Source organism: Apus apus, chromosome 3 (assembly GCF_020740795.1).
Source record: "Apus apus isolate bApuApu2 chromosome 3, bApuApu2.pri.cur, whole genome shotgun sequence".
Taxonomy (NCBI): Eukaryota; Metazoa; Chordata; class Aves; order Apodiformes; family Apodidae; genus Apus; species Apus apus.
This window is the reverse complement of record NC_067284.1, coordinates 49,786,367-49,808,659: the sequence shown is the minus strand read 5'-3', so window position 1 is coordinate 49,808,659 and position 22,293 is coordinate 49,786,367.

The following is a 22,293-nucleotide window of genomic DNA, read 5'->3' as shown; positions in this document are numbered from 1 at the left end:
GCATCGCAGTTAATGGACTGTCAAGACATGGAGTGAAAAATACAATTTAAAAAGTAGAAATGAGAAGTATTCTGTCAGAACATTCAAAAGCAGAAGCAAAGCAAATAATATACTTCTATCTTTCTATAACTCTGCAAGTTCTCCTGTATTTTAAGGAAGATAATAAAAGCAAAGTCAGCTAGCCTTCTTCATCTTAGCAGCTTCCACTAGTGTATTCTCTTTTCCTCAATTATTTCCATCCTAATTCTCTTTAGTGTCTTCATCAGTGCCCTGAAGAAGCTGAACAGCACAGATCTCCGAAAAAGTACAGCCTTGCTGACATGAGAGTAAAGAAACCCTGAAATATTTTTACTTTCAGATTTCCTCACTAATATCCTCCAGAGCTCAGATTGCTTCCTGGTATGTCCTTTCTCAGCTGTAATAAATATTATTATCCACAACTTGAGCCAGTCGAAATAATAATTAAATAGTATTGTAAGTGGAATGATGTGAACTGCTTTTTTCAAAACAGTTTTCTCCTTCTAAAACTGAGCTAAAATGTTTAAGTCATTGAGCCCAATCTATCACAGACTTTAGCTCACCATGAACTGACCCCACAGTGCATCACTCTACACATGCACATAGCAAATAAAGCTGGAATACTGCAAAACATTGTGATAAACTGAAAGAAATCACTAACATCACAAAACACGTTTTAAGGGATGGACACTATGAAGTTATTTGCCAAGTCTTCAAGGCAAAATGCAGGTCTAATTAGAGATGCTTGGCTAAGGTTTAGTAGTTATATAAAGAAGGCACATATATATTCTCCTCCCTGAAGATAAATCAGCGTGTAATTTCTACAAGGCCAGCAGACTGGGAAATCAAGAGGAAATCCCCCTGTGTTGCAGGCCCCAACTTGCCTGTTACCTGTATTCCTGCTGATTATGTAGGGCATTGGTCTATGCCAAAAATGAAGACGAATTTTTAATATAAAGCAATTTCCTCATTTTCAAGAATGAACATGTGAATGCAGAATGATAACCCACCCCCATCGCACCTTTCACTGCTAAACAGTAGTAGCAACCTGACCAAAAAGGAAATCCAATAGTCCTGCCAGACACTGCCCTTACAAATAGGATATGAAGATGGCAGAATTCACCATTTTCTAGTACAAGTAAAAAAATAAAATACATACTTTCTGAAAATACAAAATATATCATACTGTTGTATAGCAATACTATAGAATCAAGTACTGAACACTACAATCATCTCTCTTGTGCTTCAGCTAAACTGAACTGTTACATGAGACTGGGAAATCAAGAGTTTTTTAAGGCCGAGAATAAAAATTACCTAAAATTAATTTGGTATAAACCTGTTTTAAATGTCTTTATATCTGTGGGGCTTGGGTTATGCTCCTCTACTCAAGTGCACATACTCTAACAGATAACCAATAAATGTAAGTAATATATATAAACACAGAAATTTTATTCCATAACATAAACAAGAAGGGCAGTGTTTATCCTAGGAAATGCTTTCTGGTTTCTCTCTTACTGGGGGAAAGGGAACTAAGGATTGAACCCCATAACCAGAGCTGTAAGCCTTAAATACCATTACGTTATTTTGAGGTGCAGGAGAAATATATTTTGTGTACCCTGCCATACTTCTTAGGGAGGAATTCTGAAACACTTTCTGCTCTTTCTTTTTCGCAGCCCCATCTTCTGTTCCAAATAATTTACTATCAAGTCATCTGAGAATATAAACCTGGTTGCAGAGATTTTAATTCTTGGCTTGGGATGTATCCATAATTACTATTGTTGTTGTTTCTCACCAACATGAGTCACCATCTGGCAACAAACTGCAGTCCAGGAAACTTCTATAACTTCCCCTTAATTTAATTCTTCAGGATTCTCACCCTCATTTAGCATAATATTACCAGAAATCAATCCAGATGTTACAGGGAGAGGCAGGAGATAAGTAGCTGCTAACTGGCTTAGACAATTCTCTGTAAAGGTTTGATTCACAGCAGTTACTTTCAGACACAACTGCAAACAATCATGAAAAAATTAGAGTCCTTTTAACTGGAGAATAATTAAATGAATAATTTCTACAGGTCATGATTCAGCCAAGCATTTAACTACACAGTTAACTTCAAGCATATATTGAAATCAACTGTAAATGCGTATTAGCACATATGTTAAATTAAGGCATGTTTCAGAATTTTGTGCCTACCACCAGATTCAGTGACTGCCATGCGAAGGGGAAAACATATCTGTGACAGTTAGATAGCTGCTGGACTGTAAGTCTGGGTCCATTTGGTCTCAAGTAGGTTTGAGTTTGGATTTAAATTACATTTGAATAAACTGCACCAATATTAAGTTGAAGCATCTAGAGCCCACTTAAAAAAAGAATTCTATTAAATATAACTGAAGGAAATAATTTCCCCCAGAAAAAAATAGAAAATAAAAAGTAGAAGAAAAAAAAAAGTAAGAAAAAGGAAAAAAAATCAGGACATGTTTAAAATTAAACATCAACTTCAGTATTTTTCCAAGCACCTCCACTCTTCAGTGAGGGTAACTCTCCAATCTGAGAAACAAGCGTGTTTGGAAAGGCCTTAAATTCCTTGAATTCTGGCAACTGAAGTTCAGAGGTGATCTCTTTAGTTAAGCAGAAGACACTCATGTGCCCTTCTGTCTTGGAAGACACTTTGCACCTCTATACGTTATTAATAATTTCTGGGATTGATTCGGGGCTTCTCTAGAGGCTGGAGTCACCTTTTTCCTTTTCTTCATGTCTCCTGCCAGGGTCATGTTGGAGCAAGAAAATGATGGCAGTGTTTACAAGCTTCTTCAGGCTCCCTGGGCTTAGGGCACTTCCCCTGTAATCCAAAGGGCTTTTCTGATGAATGCCAGACTTCCACAATCCTCTTCTGTAGTGATCCTTTCACACAAACTCTTAAACTGGCAGGGGAGGTGCATCTAATACATTTTTGAGAAATGCATGAGGGTGTTGGGGTGTATGAATACAATATGGTCATCCAGGGAAGAGATTCAGGGCTCAGTTTTTATCAGATTGCTGACAAAAGGCACTGCAATCACTAGAAAAGACTTAGGCATGAAGTTTTACGGATTTAGAAGGCACAGATCTGCAATAATAGGACCAAGTTAGCTAAGAACAACATGCATTATTAAGATCCTTAACAGTAATGATCCTCTTTAGCTGTTCCTGCATCTCAGCTTGTGAGTTTGCCTAATTGCCCCCTCTCCTAGTCACTTTGAGCTGGCTTCCCCCGGAGCCTTCTTAGCCTGATGTGTTTCTTAGACTTATGTGTAGAGACATACTGGGAGCTCATCAGGCTGCAGTCATTAACAGCAGCCTTGAAACCTGCTTAGAGCTGTTTGCTTTAGCTTAAGTACAACCACATCATTTTTCCTGCTTCCTTAGCTCTCTTTCTCTATGAATGGGCATAGGAATATCATAGGATAACATGGGGCACAGAGCTTTCCCCTCCTTCAAGTGTTTTAATTAACATTTCTATTATATGCACTCATTACCACATTCCTGGCTTCAGCTTTAAACTGGTCATTCTTGTTACAAGCCCTCTAGGACATAGTGGTAAAACTTTACACGTCTTACATTATAGCAATTATTAATCACCTGTACATTTCAGTGATTGAACTACAGCAATTGCTACCAGTTTAAACGTAATCCTTAAACAGAAACAAATGACAACACTGGGAATGGTGGTACCCGCACAGGGCAACACTCTCTTGACCCCATTAGTTTTATAGGATCCTTTGGGAGTTTTATCACAACTACAACTATTCCACAGCCCCAGTGTGTCTGGGCAAGGAAAGTGCTCCAGTGGAGAGCAGGTGTGTTGGATGCGCTTAGTAAGGAGAGCCCCTAATTGAACTGATAACCAAAGTCTATAATTTTGATGGTGGCTGGGAAATACTACTCAGATAAGCATGAAGCAAGTCAGAAAATATTTACTGGCAGAGAAGGAGGTGGCCAGCATGATAGCTCTTTAAACCTACAAGGCTAACACCTGCAATTGATTCTGGACACACAAAAGAGCTGAACTTGGGTAAACCCTTTTGTTGGGGTTCCACTGATGCTTTTGGCCAAGAAAAGAACAAGCAGCCGCCAGGAGGAGGGGTTACATCTTCTAGCTGGACTTTGGCTCTCATGCCCATCTCTTGTACTAACCTGGTACAACCTGTAAAGCTATCTAGCTAAAGCATGTATTTGTGAGTGTTACTGGTTAGCTTTCAGCTGGATCCGTTCCCTCTCCTGACCTCCTGTGTGGATGGAAAAAAGGACTGTTCTCTATTTGTATCAGCTTAAAGCAACGGTAGGGACATATCACTAGCGTATGTGAATGCTGGTGGTATTTCAATATTTTTTTCTGATAGCATTTCACCCTTTTTGTGTTTGCTTGAGCTTAGAGGGTGATTAGTAGGCGTTTTGTAAGAATGTGGAACAACTGAAATAGGAAGCTGAAAGGGAGGCTTTATATGCAGGCTTAACCTAGTGGGAATAAGTTCTTTCTTAGATCCCTCTAATTGCTTTAATAATTAAGAAACAATTTTGCTAAGCTGTATTATTCTTGATTTTATTAAAATCACTCATGTAGAGCCAAGAATTTAACCAGCACTTCATGTGCATGTGAAAAAAACACAGTTGTGCCTTCAGGAAAAATTAATAAAACGTGTATGAATATCTAGAATGAGTTTTAAAAATCTCTTCTATGTTTATGAATTTCTTCTATGCTGACAACAAGAATTAGATTGGTCAATAGGTGCCCTAACTGTGTTGCTTTAGAGACTTACGGCTCTAATGCAGAAGTGCACTTGAGAACAAACTTTACTTCAAACAGTTAAGTGATCACATGAAACTCAGTGCAACTACATTTAGACCTAAAATAAAACATGTTCTCAGGCAATTTTCTTCTGGGGGCCTCTACTTTCCATTGTTTGTGTAAGTCAATAAATTTTCACACTAAGTTAAAATTAGCCAGGATTTTCAAATTCAAGACAATAGGAGATCTCTGATTTGCAAGGGGTGGAGGCTTGGCAGCTTTGTATCTCAGACTTGCCATTTTAGAAACAAGGCTTGAAAACTACCCACATGTATCTTTAAATGAAAGGGAAAAAACTCTGATCTCAGTCTGGCTACCATGAAAACCCAGGCTGGCTCCACTGAAAAAAAAGAAGGAAACCCTCCTAACTGATCCCTTTAAATTTTCTATGCTTTGGGTTATGTCTTTACATTTCTTTTTCTCCACGCATTCCCAGGGTCAGTGACACCCACCAGTGCATTCTAGACCAGGTTCTGTTAGGGAACATTTATCGAATATGAAATGTTTGCATGGTGAAAGTAATTAACCTCATGAAAAGCATCTATAAAAGCCAAAATGAAGACCAAACAAGTCTGATATAAAGAGATGTCCATCCTGGAATATCAGGGTATCACAGCCACAGCTAAGGAAGCAAAGAATAAATTTATGAAAAGCATGTTTCTCAATTTTCCTTTTAAAAACTTCATGCTTAAAAAGCATTTATAAAAGCATGAAGTTTTTTACACGACTATTCAAAGAGTTTCCTTTATCAAGCTACATTTGAAAACACTTCACTTTAGCTACGTGATAGCTAAATCAATAAAATTATTCTCTAAGTCTACTTATTCAGTTGCCAGGGGTAAAGTAGCATTAGAAATAATATTTTGGGGAGAAAAAAAAAAAAAAAAAAAAAAAAAAAAGCCCAACAAATGCTGTCACTAATGACACCTGGAATAAAACATACCTTTTGCACTGCATAAAGGTAAGACTGTAAATTTAGTCTCTATACTTGCAGGTGGTTGCTGGAAGGTTAAACACTAACCTGAACAGGAAGGAATTTCTGTGCCTTTGAAAAAAACACACTAGTCTCAGGGAACATACAAAATCAAGAGTAGTTGTCCTGTAGCTGTAGGTACCGATGCACGTGCTGAGCAAAATGTCCTGCGGACAGTTTTCCACTTCTATTTTCTTTGTCACTAGATGTCACTGTAGACACGAGTGTGCCTGGGACTCCAGGCACTCTGGGCACTGATAGCCTGGGGACGTGGGAGGAGGTAACATGGTATCTGAGCATTGCTGCTTGGCTTTCATGTCTGCCGTTTGGACTTGCATCCATTTCAGTTTTCACTTCATTTTGGCACAAAACCAGGTTTATTCATCTTTGCAGTAAATGTTTCACAGTTGATTTGAGGAAGAATTATTATTTTTATTTTTTATTTATTTTTTTAATTAATTTTTGAAAATTCCATTAATGAGACACGTGTGTTCCACCTCAAGCTTGACAAGCAGAGGAGCTGGCCCCAAACTGGCCAGCCGGGCTGAGCTTAAAAGACACCTTTCCATGAGCTACTGCTTCCAGTGTGCAGCCAAGGAACAAAACCTAAATTACAGCTTGAGTTAATAACAATCATAACTAAACTAAGGCTGCAGCAAAGATATTCCCAGCATTCTCTGAAACTCAGATGCACTCACAAGGGAGCCCTTTCCCTCTGTGCACAGGTAGGCAGGGATCAGGACTCACCCTACTAAAACACACATTTTCTCAAAAGACTCAGTCTAAAGAGAAAACCAGCTTAAGACCCATCTATCATAGTGTATCATTGAAGCCCTTCACCCTTAATGAATTAACCAGCAACAGACAGATTTATCTGTATTGCCAATACGCACATTAGAAAGCAGGTGACAGTGTCATAAACATCTTTCAAATGGCAGCTTTTCTTGTGAGATTTGTTACTAAGTCGCATCATTTGTGCGCTGATTGGAGACTGAAGCAATAAGAACAAGAAAGTGAAAATCAAAGTGATTTCAAGACAGCTGCATCAATTTCTCATTAAAAGATACTTGCAAATAGCTGTGTGATTTTTACTTTTTGGCAAACTTCCTTTTGGACAACATTCATTTACTTAAACATTCACAGATATTAAATTACACGAGTCACACAAGGAATTAAAGTGAATGCACAAGGATAGATATTAGCTGTTGTAAAAGAACACTACTCCAGAGACTTCTGATTTACATCAGCTAGAGATTTGGCGAGCAGGTTTTATTTGGCTTTATGTTCATAGATGATTTCCCATTCATCCAGATTTACTGCAGCTTGTTAAAATTCTCTTTAACAATTTCAGATAGGAAGCTCTATAAACCACTGGCTTTTTTTTCTTTTTTTTTTTTCTTTTTTTTTCTTTTTTGTATAAGAGATGATACATTTCCAACAAGTTTTTTATGACTTCAAGAGACACTCAAGTGTGGGAAACACAATGAATGGCAAAAGTAAAGTATCTTGACCCTCACCATCCGCTCAATGTAAGAGGAATAATGGACCATTTTATAAGCCCACATCATTTACCCTAAGATGTCCTTATAGTAACATACTAGATTTGGTAAATGACTAGAATCAAGGTGCACAAGAGATAGAAAGACTGAAGAAAAAAAAGTGTCTTCTCTTCACATGAAAAATTCCCAGTGATAAAATCTGAACTTGCATTTTGTTTACACTAAGAAAAAAATGGCAATATCTCTGTCCTGTGACTAAAGGAGTGTCTGGGCATTTCCAGTTTCCTGAAAACACATGTAAATTTACAAAAACATTTATGCACTTGATTTTGACATTTCCTTTCAAGAAATAGTTATACAGAGAGAATTTTTTAAAAATACAGGGTACTTAGAGAGAACATGAAGAAGAAGCAGTCATCGCAAAAGCCATTCATGTAGAAATTCCAACATAATACTGCTATTTATGTGTTAATTGCCCAGCTATAGATTGCTGGCTAGGATAAACTTATGTTATCCTATTATTTGTGTCAGAAGACAACTGATAGTGCCCACCTTTCACCTCTATCTCTAGATATTCCACAGGTTTTATTTTTAAAAGAAAAAGATCTCTATAAATTTTGCTGGAGAGGGACAAGCCCACAGTGTCAACCAAGGCTTACCCAGACCCCTACAAACTGTTTCACATACTTTGGAGGTTTCTTCTTAGCAGAATTTACTAGTGTTTTCTTTCAATGCTCATGCAGTTCTAAATCTCCAGGTAGGTAATATTTGTTGTTCTTAGCAGTCATTTGAATAATTCATTTTATTCTACTACAGATCAAGTCAGCATCTGATGTATTCAACTCATTTCCACACCAACTTCACTCTGCCATGGCTTAGTTTAGAAAGCCATTAAGTTTCCTGTGACAGCCGATCACCTCAGTTCAGCTATAAAATTATTTCAATTTCAGCAATATGTAAAACAGAACGAGAACAGTGGGGCAGAATAAATACTTCAGTGACCTAAATCCTATTTGAGTATTAATGTTTCAGGGGTTTTATCTAGTATCTAATGCATCACTGCAGGCTACCACTTCTGATCACTCCAAAAGAATATGGGCTACTCTGTCTTGTTAATTTTCTAGCTACATAATTTCCAATAGAAATAACAGCACTGGAAAAAATATTTTAAAAAATCTAATAAGCCACTTGCAAAAAACCCCTACAGTTCTTCTAGAAATATAAAAATTCCTCAAAATTGTTCTTAATATGAAAAGAGGATGGTATGATTACAAATTTAGTGATTTCTAAAAAAAGCTTTGAAAATAATTTATAAAGGAATGGAAAAAACCATGAACTGGTGAGAAGGCCCCTGGGGCTCTCTCCCTGGCAATCTCCACATCTTAATCCTGTCTTGTGGCAGGTACCTACCCCAACTGATATCCAATCCCTCAGCAGATCAGCCCCGTCGCAATGTGTCCACAGCTTTTGTGGAGCTAACTCTTGGCTGGCCAGATGGTTCAGCAGTAACTGGGCTTTGGAAGCTGACTGCATCCCCCCCCCAGTGCCTTGTAACCCAGGCACGTGCAGTTCCACAGAAAAATGGTCCCACTGAAGATACCTATGGGACTTTCAACAGTTACAAAATGTCCACATATAATAAATCCTCTCACATCCATCTGCAAATTGCTGGATGGACATATGAAAGGACAAATCCTAACTTAGCCTTTTCCTCTGGGCCACTGCAAAGCCTTCAACAAAAGTGTTACCTTTGGAGTTCTACCACAGGAAGGCAGGCCAGAAAGAGACATGTGTAAAGGTCTGTATCAGGCACCATGAAGCAGTAGGTACTAGAGGTGTAATTAAGACTGGCAAGGAGGGGGGATTTAGTGACAGAGCAAGGACAGGAAGGTTCCAGCTGGTGGAACTAAAGATCTTGCACATAAACCCTATACTGAGGTGTGTACCAATTGCACGTTATACTAGGGACTAACAATGAAGGTATTGATTCTAACAGTAATCAGAGTTGTTTACACCAATGCTCCTCTCTGATAATGGTACCCACACAAGACATATTTAATCCAGAGTAACTTAAAAGCCTATTTTGGGAACTTACAGGTTGGTATTTTTCTACATGGGAAGAGTGTCAAGTCCATTGCTATTCACAGCTCTCAGCAAGGAGAGAGAAATCAGAAATACACACACACAGGCCAGCTTTCTCCCTCTACTGCCTCTATGGTTTATTTGTCCAGTGCTCTGGTCATGATCTCAAAGTCTAAGGCAAATGCAAATGACAAACAGACATTGGTCTGTCCCTTGATCCTGAGCCTTGTTTTGTGTATTAAATCCTTCTTCACTCCTCTGTATTGAATTTCATGATCCAAGCCTGGAAACTCAAAAATCACTTCAGTAGTGAGAGTATGTCACTGTTAACCAGCTGCTGTACTGAGGGGAAAAAATCAAAGGTGAGCAAACCAAACCAGGACTTGCATGGACACTTGGAAGGCTGGGAAATCTCTTCCTTTAACCAATTACTTTTAAAAGAATCTTGCTCTCTCCTGCTTCAAGACATCTCCTTTAGCATATTTGCTAATGTGTAATCAAAGCAATGGCTCCTGTTAGGCCAGGATGTAAAGTGTTGGGATCCAAAAATAGAAGAGATGAATAAGACTCCTCTGATGATGCTCTGAGTAGTGGCAGTCTCGGTGAGGTCAATATTTGGTCCTACAACTATATCTTTGCTAGGAAATGCCATGCCAATGGGATCCCAGATATTTTTGTATAGTTTGTTGAATTCACATAACCAAGCAGTAACCGCTTACTTGTCCAGTAAAACAGTGGGAAGATTTCTCAGCTGGTTCGGATAAGCCTTTGTCAGGCTGAAGGTCAGCTTGTAAGATGGAGTTCAGTTTGCTGGGACATCCTTGGATTTTGTCATTCACAATGGCAGAGTCTTACTGAAGCTTTTTGCCATGTTCCACTGAGCAATACTCTTACAATGGCTTTTCTCAGAAAGGAAAAAAAGCTCACATTATCTTTAAAACAGGTGTCAGTAAAGCCCATTTTTGATGGCTGTTTTTCCCATCAAGGTGTACTGTAGGCTAGGTGACGGTTCACCTGCCATCAACACGTCAGGAACTCATTCAGCTGTTACACTGCTTTCTTTTATTGTACTGCAACTGCCCTGTGGTGCATATAATCATCTCCGAGCCGTTGGCCAGAAGCAATTAGTGGAATCTCTGTCCCTCAGGTAACACATAAATAAGGGATCTGTCACCACCAAATAAGCTGTGAAACAAAGCTCCAAGGACGTTTGCTGAAGCAGGTGACCAAGAAACCAAAGTTGCTGAGCCACTAATGTACTGAGATGGAAATAAGTGTATGATACAACTTGGCTGCCAGCATGTATAATTGCAGGACATGGCATCACTTGATTCACAATGGAATAAATGGATGTATTTATATATTTGAAGGTTTGAATGAGGATTTCCTGATTTCCTGATGAAGTCATTCCTTTATTACAGCAGCACATTTCGTGGCCCTCTACAGCTAAGGTCAAATCAGCATTACTATTAAAAATATCAAACCTATTTTCAGGGCTTCTTATTACTCATTTATAGAAAAACTCTGTACCGGATGAGACTTGGCACATAGGGTGCAGCATAGCAAAAGGAAGAGGTAGAGATTTTTCTTCCTTCTTCTCTTTAAGTACACAAACAAATACACAAATGCTAAGTAGTAGCAAGTGATGCCTTTTAAAGACTTACAAATCCTGCATAAGTTTTTTCCTATAAGCCTAAATACAGACTTTTTCTCTTGAGTACATTGGGGGATATTATTAAAAACAATTAAGCATTTTGTCTGGGAAAGTAACTGTTTCCCATATGCAGTGACTTCTCTTCCAAGAGTATTTTACAATGCATTTTATTAACTGAGGACTTTGCACAATTAACACAACTGACTATAGCCAAGGGTTCAGCACAGTAAACAAATGGAGAGTTTTGTTTCAGTGTTGCTCTTGTATTGATGAAAATGCAGACAGCTCTCCCCAAAGCAGCACGCCCTCCTGGGTGTAAGACCTCTGCCAGGGAGAAGAGGAGTCCAGGCCTTTTGCACTCTGTCCCTAGAGCCCTCAACCAGAAGGCTGCAATGACTTCAAAGGAGCTGTTGTGCTATTTCGTGGGAATAACCAATGTACAATGCAACCTTGTTTATCCAAAGGGCTCAGGTGACACTTAGGTCCTCCTGATAAAAGGTCATGGGGATGAAGGAGGGAAAGGTCCAGATGGGTGTGACAAGATCACACTCCAGGGATCAGGAATCGCCTCTTCCTCCTGCAAATTGGGAGGATACATCCCCAAAGCCTTTTGGCCCACCATCTCTCTCCAGCAGGCATTTTGGAACTCAACCTAGTCTTGAAAGAAAGCTCCTGCCACTGCTTCCAGCAGCCTTGCAGAGACAGCGTCACAATGACTAGGTTTACTTCTGAGGCACACAGCATCAGTGCAAGAAGCACACTTGTCCAGGACTTCTACAACATGGCACTCATCCTGCCATGCCCCCCTGTGCCCCACTTACATCTTTTGTGTCTTCTGTTTTGTGAAAGGAGAATGCACAAGGTATCTCTCTGCAGCCCACCACACCCTCAGTCTTGTTCAAAATGCCGCTTTTTGAGAGTCAGAGTCCTGCGCTTGCAATAACCAGGAAGGGTGGAGGGACTCAAGCTGTCAGAAGGCAGCTTGCTGGTGGATTATTTAATTTCTTTCTGCTTTGTTCTTTCTTTTATCTGCCACTCTTGGGACCTGAGTCCTAGGCCAGAGTTAAACTTGATTATGATGGTGCTTTGCAAACATCTCCTATGAGATTTTTCTCAAAAGGAGACCTACTTGGCTAAAATTGCACACCCACGCACTGGAATTTTAGATTTCCCAATGACTTGCCCATTGACTGGTCATCCTGCACACACTTCTGGTCATGGTCTGGCCCCAGATTTGGCTGAACCGTGTTCCTTTTGTCACCTCCATACGCCTCTTCAGATGTTTCCATCCATTCAAACTGAAGGAGAAATCCTGAGCAATACACTGTTTGTAGAAGATGGCAGATGTGGTGGATTTTGGACTGCAGTGTAGCTGTATAAAAGGGCCGTGAAGGAGCACAGGTTACTAGTGATTTATTTATGGGCATAGTGAGAAAAAATTGGCTGCCTATAAATTTTGGCATTGTTCTTGCATTTTGCAGAGACCATGAAAATGGAAGGTGCTACAGAAATGGGGTCTTTGGCTTTCTGGTGACATAGAGATTACTGGAAGTTGGGAAGATGTATTTGGGTATTTGTTTTGTAAAGCAAGACTCCTAAACTGGGGGGGGGGAACAACAACAAAAAAATAATTCTAAAAAACCCCAAACAATTCACAACAACAACAGAAAAGCACAAAGTATGTGATGTTTTTATCTTCTTATTTAGTGACATGAAGGTAATATGATGTTTTGGCAAAAAAGAGACAGATAGAGAAAGGATTAAATGAACACAGACTTGTCTTCAGTGTTGCTGTCACTCACAGGCATTCCACTCACAAAAGGAGCTTTTTAATATGACTCTCCTTTTGGCACTAAGGCTGCATCCACTAGATCCAACATACTCCAGGGGCGAGATGACTTCAGACTTACTGGTCTAATGGAAATGAGGGTTTCAAACCCTTAACATCAATGGAGACCATTTCAGAACGCCTCTAGGACATACACTACAGATGTGCCAGAAGAAACTACAAAATTATTAACCTCCAAATTATTTCTAATGCTGGCAGAATCCAGGGTAATTCCTTTCCTTGTAGCATGCTCAGTACTGCCTGTCTAGGGATACTGCCTTTTCATCCAGAGCAGTCCCATATAGCACAACCATACATGAGAAACAAGAAAGGGTAAAACAGCTGTTACACCACCACACTCCTCCCCCCCCCCCCAGTTCTACAAAAGATTAAAATACCATATCTGTTTTTTATTGAGAGCCTCATATTCAACAGAACAAAACAAAGCCAACAAAGTTGATACAAAATGGCTTTGCACTGTGGTATCATGCTCACAGTGAGGTGAGAATTCACCCCTGATGTGCTCAGGTTTGAAACCACATTCTGTGCTGTCAGAGTCACTTCCATGGCCAACATCGGAAGCTGATGATCACTTTTCCCTAGGTCATCACCTACTACTCTGGCAGATTTTGTGCTCTAACTCTGATGCACATAAATCTCTGATGTTTTTTTACTTAAAGCTGCTTGTCAAATGGAAGACTGTAAAAACATTGAGTGTCTGTAACAAATGTTTCGTGTTCACCAATGTGGACCAGAAGCCAACAACTGAAGCACTCAGTAACCTCCTTGCCTTGCACTAATCATTTATGAAGGAAAATCAATTACTGCAGCCCCCTCTGCCTTAAATACACACATCCCTAAAAAACACAACCTCTCCAGAAAAGCCTTGTAAGAACACAGGGATGGCCACACCAGGGCAGGATGCCACACAGCCCCAGAACTGATCCCGTCTCCAACAACAACCAGCAGCACAGACCTGGGAACAGAATATAAAAAACAGGGCGATAACCTGAGTACACTCTAGCAATATGCCTGATGTATGCAGACTTCAGACAGGGAAGGCTGAAGACACTGCACTTCGGAAACTTTATGAGCTCTCAGTGCAGTGACCTACAGAGTAAGGAATCCCTAAGAACTCATTAATAGGTGGTGTCTCATATAGCTCCACTGAGACTGAAATAGAGAAATAAAACACAGACTATTTGGGAGAGTTGCCTATTTCACTGAAACATTTTAGATTTCCAAATGTTTCCTATTATTTATCATTTTATATATTTGCTCTTTTGAATTCCAAGCTAATGGGCCAAGTCTAGGAAGACTAGAACAGGATCCAACCAAACCAGAAAAGAAAATTAAATTATCACTTTACTAAACACGACTGAAGCCCACAAAAGCAAGAAAAAAACAGCATTAAGGCTCAAATTCTATCTTTGCCTCTGTCTGCTGCCTTTCAGGGAGTCTCCAAAGCAGGGGTGACTTCACAGGTCACACACAATGCCCAGGCACCACAAGATAGGTTAAGGAGGGAGTCCCAGCCCTAACTCTACATGTTGTTCCTTCTGTGGTTTCAAGTCTGACTCTCCATGTTAGTACAACCTATTTTTTTGTGGTTTAATAAATCACATACTTTAGCTTATGTAATGACTCAGAGTGAGTGATTGTATTCTCTTCTGGCCCAGAGGTGGTGTGATCATATCCCAGCTCTGTAAGGCAATGGAAATCAATGGTTGCTGCTGGATTCATTTCAGGCAGGCTGGGGTGTGTGGAGGTGGTAAGGGGCTGGCTCAAACTTTGAAAGTTTACTAGTTCCAGATGGGGTTGTTTACAAAAAATAAAACATTTTTGAATCAGCTTGTGGTTCAAATCTCCTTCCTGACCTTCCCTTACCAAAACAGACTAAAAAGGCATGCCTGAGTCCTTCTGCTGACTGACAGCCCCTTATACATGATCCAGTTTTCTCCTTGTTTTAAAAAATCTTGCGAGTTCAACTACCTGCTGAAGTTTAAACATCCTTAAGAGCTGCACAGGGATGTGAAGTCACATGCTGCTCAGAGCCAAGCTTTGCTCTCCTGCACATCTAGCAGTGAAACCTGAAGCTGTTCACTGCTGCACACATCCTCCTCATTAAAAGGCTTTCCCATTACACAGAACTCTCTTGCATGAAGCACTTTGGCACCCAGATTGATTAAATCCCTTTGAAATCCTCTCTGTTACAACACATCTATGATGCTTAGAGCAAGGGGGAGGAGTAAAGGGTGACTTGCCAGTGTTATAAACATTTGGATTGCCCTGGAAAGCAACAGAAGGAGCAGAGAAAAATGAAAGGGCAGTTATGGACAGGACCTGACTCTGCTGGTAGAAATGGCAAATGCAGAGCTGGTTTCAGGCCTCAGACTGAGCCAAACTGCTGCTCCACTCCACCTCACCTTTGGCACCTAAGGGCCAGACCTTGCCTGTCCAGAGGGAGAGGCCAACTGGAGTATCCCAACCAATAAGGACAGGAAAAGCAGCAGAACAAGATTCCTGCTGGCAGTGCCAGCCTGTTCTTGGGAAAAAAGCCCAGTCGGAGCTGACACTTCTGTCATTCCAGCCACCACACTGCCATCAGTTCTGCTGTCTTTAAGTGCTGGGGGCAGTGACTGAGAAAGGAACCTGCTTTGACAGATGTGTGGCAGATTTCCTCTGTGATTAATTGGTATAAGGGACAGCCCATTGCCGCAGCAACTTTGTTGAAAGCTCTTTCTCCTAGCAAACCTCCAGGACTTGGGACTCAGCCATCTACATTTACAGAAGTCACTCGTTTCTCATAAACAAGACTGAAGAGAATTTGTTGCAGGAACCGTGTCTGAAAAATGTAACCTAGTTTACAATTTGAAGGGGTTTTATTACTTCTTTTTTATTTTTGTAATGGATCAAATCCATACGTCATGTGTTTGGCATTGTTTGTACTCTGTGGGCAGCTTATAAGAAGTCAGCAAGAATGGCTGGTTCTCTATACAGAGTTGCCCTGCTGTGATCCCCAGAAACCCCCCTGCCCTCTTCAGAAAGCATCCCCCCTTTGAAAATGTGGCGCGCACAGTTTCCTCTCGCGTAACTGCATCAAGCAGCTCTTCATCATATCCCTTTTCAGTGGGTTATATTCAGAACATGTGCAAAGATGCTGGAGAAAAATCTAGTTTGGATGTGTCAAAAGTCAAGAAGCAGGATATCTGCTGATAAGCATTCTGGGGGAGCTGAGGCCTGAATGGCAAAGGAAGGTGTCCCTGCCCATGGCAGGGGTGGGACTAGATGATCTTTAAGATCCCTTTGAACTCAAACTGTTCTATAATAAATGTATGTGCTATATGGAGTAGAGCAATGCTTTCCGAGAAAGAAAAAACCCAAAAAACAGTATTTGAAAGAGTCTTCTGAGGAGGAGAGGGAATAAACATGTTTGCCCCATGTAGCTTGCTTGTGTCAATTTTCCCACTTGTAAACATGTGACTTTTCTGCCTGAAGGCAGAGGGAAAGAGGGTGAAAACTGTTTCCTCATCCAAGTCCTATGTCTCATGAGTCCAAGAAACAAAGACTTCAAGAAATAAAGCCTTAAAGTGAAAATAGTCTTCTTCAAATTCACAGCATTCAAAAATGAAGCTCTGAGTGCTCAGAGACTCTGCATGAAAAAAAAATGAGAGTTCTTCCTTCTGGAGAATAATGGAAAGAGAAAAGAAGAAAAAAAAAAAAAGGAAGAAAACTTCTAAGCTGCCTTTGCTCCAGCATCCTACAACCAGCACTTCACATATATATTTTAGCTGTAGTATTTCACACATCTGATTTTGAAGAGCATTTTCATACTCTCTTTGAATTATTATGTTTTTCTTGGTTCTCATTACAGCAACGAGGGGACCCAACACCCCTCATAATGAAAGGCAGAGCAAGGATGAACAATAAGAACTGGAACTTCCCACCAAAGTCTGTGAAAAAAACAATTATGCTTCTATCTGAGAAATGGGAGGGGGCCAGCAGCCACACCAGCTTATGGAGCTTGTGCCCACCCCACGTGCTGGTTCCCAGCACTGAACTCAGCCTGCAGCCTCTTGGCTGTGACAAGCCAGCAGTTTATGGGGCCACACTGTAAACCACAGCAGTGAGCAGATCCAGGTTTAAAAATAAACCTGGAAAATAATAAACACAAATGGATTCACTGATCTGATTTAAATAAGGCCTCACTAATGGTCAGGACAATACTGAAATATTCAGCAGGGTGAGAATGAGTACCTGAAATAGAAGCTCCTTAAACCACCACTGCTGCCACAGCTACAGCCTGGTAGGCTGGATTTCATGGTGACCTTTGGGGTAAGGAACGAAGGATCTGCAGGGTAAAACCTCTAAAATTCCTCCAGTGGGAGCAGTAAGAAAATAGCTGAGGTTCACCCAGCTCTAACCATTGCTTTGTCTCTCCAGGGATGGTAGTTTGATTGAAGCACTCTGTACACAGTATGAACCCTCCAGCACTCCCTCTGCCCTGGGGCTCTGCTTCCCTACTTGTATCAATTATTCTCCAACTTCCCTCCCTGCCACCCCCTGGACTTCTCTGTATTTCAACATTCCCTCTCTTAATTTTCTTTTGGATTTAAAATAAACCTTTTGAAGAGATATTTCCTTTCCAGTGTCATACTACAATGTAGACCAGGTCTGCATTTGATTAGTAAATTCATCCCATGCTGGTGTTTTTGTATCCTCAGTGTCATGTACATTTAAGAAAATGCTATTCCCCTCTCTATTCTGAGGTTTGGTTTTTGTTTGTTTTTTTTAAAGGGAAGATTTGTGTTAAAGTTATAGGAAGATTCTTAACGGAGAAAGGAAAAGGAATTACAACGTGGCTAATGTTAATAACCAGAAGATTCCAAAAGAAGTAGCAGAAGTGGCAGGTAGCAAGTTCACAGGTCACTGAGCACCTCCACATCATCCAGCCACATTCGAAGGCAACAAGCACCTTTAAAAACAGTCAGGATGCTTCCAGCTCCCTATGAAAATGGGGAGGAGTTATCACTGCTGGTGCCTCCACTCCCGAAGCCCTTCCTACAACCCAGAGGCACCAGTAAATCAGAGTATGCTGGCCAAGACCAGGATGGGAGCTAGGAGCCAACACAGGTAGCAAAGAAGAGCCAGGAGAAAAGCAGCATTTCTGCTAAGAAAGAAAGTGGGTAGAAGACTGGTATATCCAGAAATGCAAGAAGTAGTAAGGACCATACATCTGGACAATGTGCAGAAGACAACAAAAAGAAGGAAACCAAGCACAAGAATAAGTACCCAAGGCTAAGACTAGGTGCTGGGGAAAGACTAGGGTGTGGAGATGTGAGTGGCAGGGAGAAAGTAGAGAAAACAAGAGGCGGAGCTGACAAAGAGGCAGAAATGGGAAGGAGACAGCAGTGTGGGCAGACTATGGCCTTCAGCTGTTAACCCAGCTGCTACCTTTTACCCTCAGAAAAAAGCAGTAATGCCAGGACAGCACTTTGCACACACAAAGGCATCTTACAGTGCATGTGAAGCACCGTTCAGAGATCCCTGAGTTCATACTGGGTTGAATCCATGCCTCTGCACTCATGTTCTTCTGGCATAGATGAAGCTCAGTGCAAATCGTTACAGGACCATAAGTATCACCAGCAAAAATTCAGAATTACCCAGACCCTGCTCAGAGGTAAAATGTTTCATGGTTATGTTTGTGGGATGAAGTATATTGGGGCAGACAGGAACAGGAGCTGAGCTCACAGATAAAATGTGGCCCAAAGCATAAAACCACTGAGTGTTGTGGGGGGATGGGGGGTGGGGAGGGCAGGCAGGTTAGCCCTTGGTTCAGTCAAATTAGATATTCTATCAGGATCTGCCAGCATCCTTTCTCCACAGTCCCCTCAGCTCCCAGCTCCCAGAATCAGCCCAAAGCTTAGAGGTGAACAATGAAATGTTAATCTGATCCATTGCAGCCAGCAATTAAAAAAAAAAAAGCATCCCAGAAGTCACCTCTTCTACAAACATACCCATCTAAAAGGGATATTAGTTGATGCTTTGGCAAAGAAATGCTAAGACAAGGCTGCTTTTGTTATAAGAAAGATCTCCCAGTGACAGACAGCTGCTGTGCCATGCCCCGCACAAGACCACAGATAGGAATTATCTCGGAGCAAAACATCTCAGGCACCAGTATTTTCAATGTTTATCATCAGCTGGGGAAATGAAAGGAGTCTCTGGCATTTCAGAGAGGATAGCCAGCAATAAATGCTGACACAACATCTTAGCTAGCACTTTGGGGAAGATAGCTTCCTTAAAAGTAAAAGTCAGAAGAGGAAAGCTTACTAGAGCAGCTTGCAGAGATGGCTTGTGTGAAGGAACTGAAAATGAGCAGAAGGGTTGATAAAAGGCATAGAGGTTTTACACAATAGCATATTCTCCTATAAACCACCTAATTCTTCTACTTGGTATTCATCACTGTCAGAAGCCTCTATAGCAGTGAATGAAGGCTTTATGCTTAGCCTCATTATCAGCTCAATGATAGAGGGCAAGCCACGCACATGAAGTTCAGTACCAGAGATATGTTGTTAAAATGCTGCAATTTGTCAGCATTTAGATAAACAAATGAGGGGCAGACCGGGTGTGTGAAGTGACCTCTGCAACATTCATGGGCTATCTTGCCACTTGTGCTCAAAAACATATTAAAGTCACTTTAGATTTGTTTGGGTGGAATGAGAAAACATTGGCTTTTAATAAATAAATAATTTTTTTAAAATCTCTTTGAGCAAGGTGGAGGTTTAATCTCATTTTAAGTTATTTCTCTCTCTGTCATCCCATTCTTTGTTTAATGTTGTGCTTCCCATAGACCCCCGCATTGGGCTTGATCCTGATCCACTGGACTCACCAGTACATTCCTGGTGGCTTATTTGCCAGGACAGGCTCAGTGGGCTGAAGGGTTCAAAAATAACTAATAACTCACGTGAAATGGTAATGTATCACAGTGACGTATCTGAAGGAATGTGCTCTACCCAGCTTCAGCTAATAAATATAAAAACAAAGCATAAAAGTAGAAGGGGCAAAAAAATATCTTTCAAGATTTGACACTCATTCCTTTTCATTGGGAAAGGTTAACTTTAAGGTTTTATTTTCAGAAATATTTATTCTGAGTCTTACGTTTACCTGTTTTCTGTCAATTCTTTTTCCAAGTGAAGCATGCTTGATGAGCAGACAATGCCTCTTTGCAAAGGACTCTATTTCTCAGTTTCTTACAGAGTTTTTAATGATGCCATGAAAGCCAGGCACCCGAGAAATCAAATCAAATGAATTGTAACACTTTCTGAAAAGCAAGATTATGCTACAATGGGGTTTCAGTCACCTCCAGGAGATCGTTTGTCTGAAAACAGGCCTTCCTCAGATTATACACAGCTGTTGAGCTGCCTAATGCTTTCAAAGTTTTCCTATGTTGAAGGAAAACCTTGGTGGCATGGGATCACCATCAATCTCAATACCTCATACAAAGAGGAGTCACTAAAGTCTCATTTGCAGCTGCTTTTCTTTTTAACCTATACACAAACTTTTCTGCTCATTTGAAGAGAATTATGTGGGCTTAATTAAGTGTAGTAACTTATTGGTAGCACAGTGCCCAATCAATGAAATGTGCAGATGTGATGTGAAATGATGGGGAGATGCTGTTGTGAAGAATACAAATCAGGGTGACGGCCATTATTTGTACCCAAAAGAAGTTATTTGGGACTCAATTATCCTATTCATAATAACGGTGGTGCACCAGATGGTTACAATGCACAAGAGTCTTCCATGACTATAACATTTCTTCTGAGCATCTTTTCTTCTTCTCTAATTCACCATACGACGATTAGTTTCTTATTGGGTGTTTATTGAAATGAGGGGGGTAAGGAACAGATTTAGTGCATCAAGGAACAAAAGGAAGGGGAGACCCATGAATCAAAATAAGAGACTGCAACTTGCTCTGTTGTTTTTCAGAGGCCTTGAAATAGTCGCCTTGCAGCTTATCTACAATGACCTTCCCTCCCCTCCTTTCTCTTGCCTCCTTCACTCCCCAAGTCCAGGAGCTGTAAAGTTTTTCAAATCTGACCGGCTGCTGTGCCGTCTGTCAAAGCCTTTCCAGCCAAGTGAGCAGTTTTTCATTTAATTCACTGAGTTGTCCTCAATAAAATTAATTCCTTCTCATCAGCACCACTGAAGCAGTGAATAGGAACAAAACCAAACGAGGTTGTGAATATAGTGCTGGTCATTAACCAGGGACACTGACTCTATCATCTGTTCATCCTTTCGTCTTATAGAGTATATAAGAATATAAAAGGAAAAGCAGAGCGGGTGGGGAGAAACTGAGAGCAGAAAGGCCTAAGGAGTCATGTTCTCAGCCATACAAAGTCAGCTTATTTCCACAGCAACCAATGAAGCAACAGCCCTTTATACCAGAAGGAGCTGGCACTTGCATTGGCACTGTCCTAAAGCTCTTGCCTGTCACCTGTGTGATCATTTGATGGCAGGTTAGGCAAAGGTATCAGAACACTCACACTTTGTAAGTGCAGAAAAAAGGGAGCAACGAGAGACACTGCAGCCACATGCCACTGGTTTTTATGTTTTGATCTTTCCTTCAGCAAAAGTAACTTTCTGCCTGGGCTCAGATGAAAGTCTTCAAGACAGCAGCTGTTTTGGGCTTGTACTCCAGGACCAGCAGCCCTATGCAGAGCTCTGTGCTCATGGCAGAGTGGGAAGTATGTCAAAAATGAGTTCACCTTTTCCCTTGGCAATCATCGCTTTCTAACATCTTGTACAACCTGAGCCCAGTAGTATCGTGGCACTCCTGGACTGTCCTGGTGCAGGATAAGGAGCATGTACACTTTAGTTTGAGCACACCTGTTGTTATGGTGACATTTGTTAAACATAACAATGGCATTGGGAGTAATGCATTCATGACTCTCCTGATTAAGACAACGGCATAACTCTGGTGGTATCTACTTGAAACTTGATCATGTGGCTGCAGAGACTGGCAACCACATCCTACCTCGGGGTTAGCCAAATAAAACTATATTTTGGTTTAGTGCTGCTAGCTTTGAGGAAATGACGGTTATGAAATTTGGGCCAGAGTTTATGTTTACTTAAACTACAGCTGCCACAAGACGAAGTCCATCTTTCCTAACAAAGGAAAGCAGTATATTAAATATGCCTTTTTTAATAACATTTTTCAAAGGTGCTTTCCATCTCTAAGACACAGATACTACAGTGCCACTTTTGTTCTGAAACCTATATTAAAATGACACTAAACTACAACCAACAAGCCCAAGTCATGATTTGCAAACTGTTTATTATTTGCAAATCTATAAAGGTTAGTAACATGTATCACATAGATCTAATTTCAACCAACTCTTTTCTTTACTAAACAAA